This window comes from Meleagris gallopavo, unplaced genomic scaffold, assembly GCF_000146605.3.
Source record: "Meleagris gallopavo isolate NT-WF06-2002-E0010 breed Aviagen turkey brand Nicholas breeding stock unplaced genomic scaffold, Turkey_5.1 ChrUn_random_7180001933318, whole genome shotgun sequence".
In the NCBI taxonomy this organism is placed as follows: domain Eukaryota; kingdom Metazoa; phylum Chordata; class Aves; order Galliformes; family Phasianidae; genus Meleagris; species Meleagris gallopavo.
In genome coordinates this window covers 1-582 of record NW_011195351.1, presented here as the reverse complement: position 1 = coordinate 582, position 582 = coordinate 1, and the positions used below count along the sequence as shown (strand labels likewise).

Genomic DNA, 582 nt, shown 5'->3' with positions numbered 1-582 from the left:
CACCGCGAGGCACTTCGGTCCCCGGCAGCGCTCGGAACCGCGCTGAGCGCAGAGCGGGGCTGCTGGGGGCGGGGCGTACAGCACAAACGGGTGGGGCTATGCAAATACGGCAGCGCGCGAGCCACGCCGCGACTGCAGCGCGACAGCCGCCAGCAGTAGTAACTCAGCCACAGCTCTCCAGGGCAGAGATCAGCAATCACCATCTGCTATTGGACCAGAAAACCAGGGGAGAGCGCGAACGCAGTCCCCCACTACCACAAATTATGCAGTCGAGTTTCCCGCATTTGGGGAAATCGCAGGGGTCAGCACACCCGGAGTGCAGGGGATGAGCCTCGCCCTGGGAAAACCACCTGCCTGATCATGGTGTCTCCCCTGCCAGGTAAGTATGCTTTCTGCTCCCGCCGACCCGCTCCCCACCGCCCCGCCACCAGCCCGCACCGCGCGGCGACCGGCGTCCCAACCACTCTCCCCACTCCCGCTTCGCGCCCAACAGCCGCGCTCCTCTCCAAGCCCGCGCTGAGGCCCACGCAAGTTCCACGGGGCTCCACGAGCGTTCCGTTCCTGGTTTATTGCGCTCCCGTC

The 582-nt window shown here is 66.2% G+C and overlaps 1 non-coding gene across 1 annotated transcript; it reads right to left on the bottom strand.

Annotated features, from left to right (window-relative positions):
• Nucleotides 1–223: 223 nt before the first annotated feature.
• LOC116217748 lies at nucleotides 224–387 on the bottom strand. Its single transcript, XR_004162426.1, has one exon. It is a non-coding gene; the product is annotated as a U1 spliceosomal RNA (small nuclear RNA).
• Between the last annotated feature and the right edge of the window lie 195 nt (nucleotides 388–582).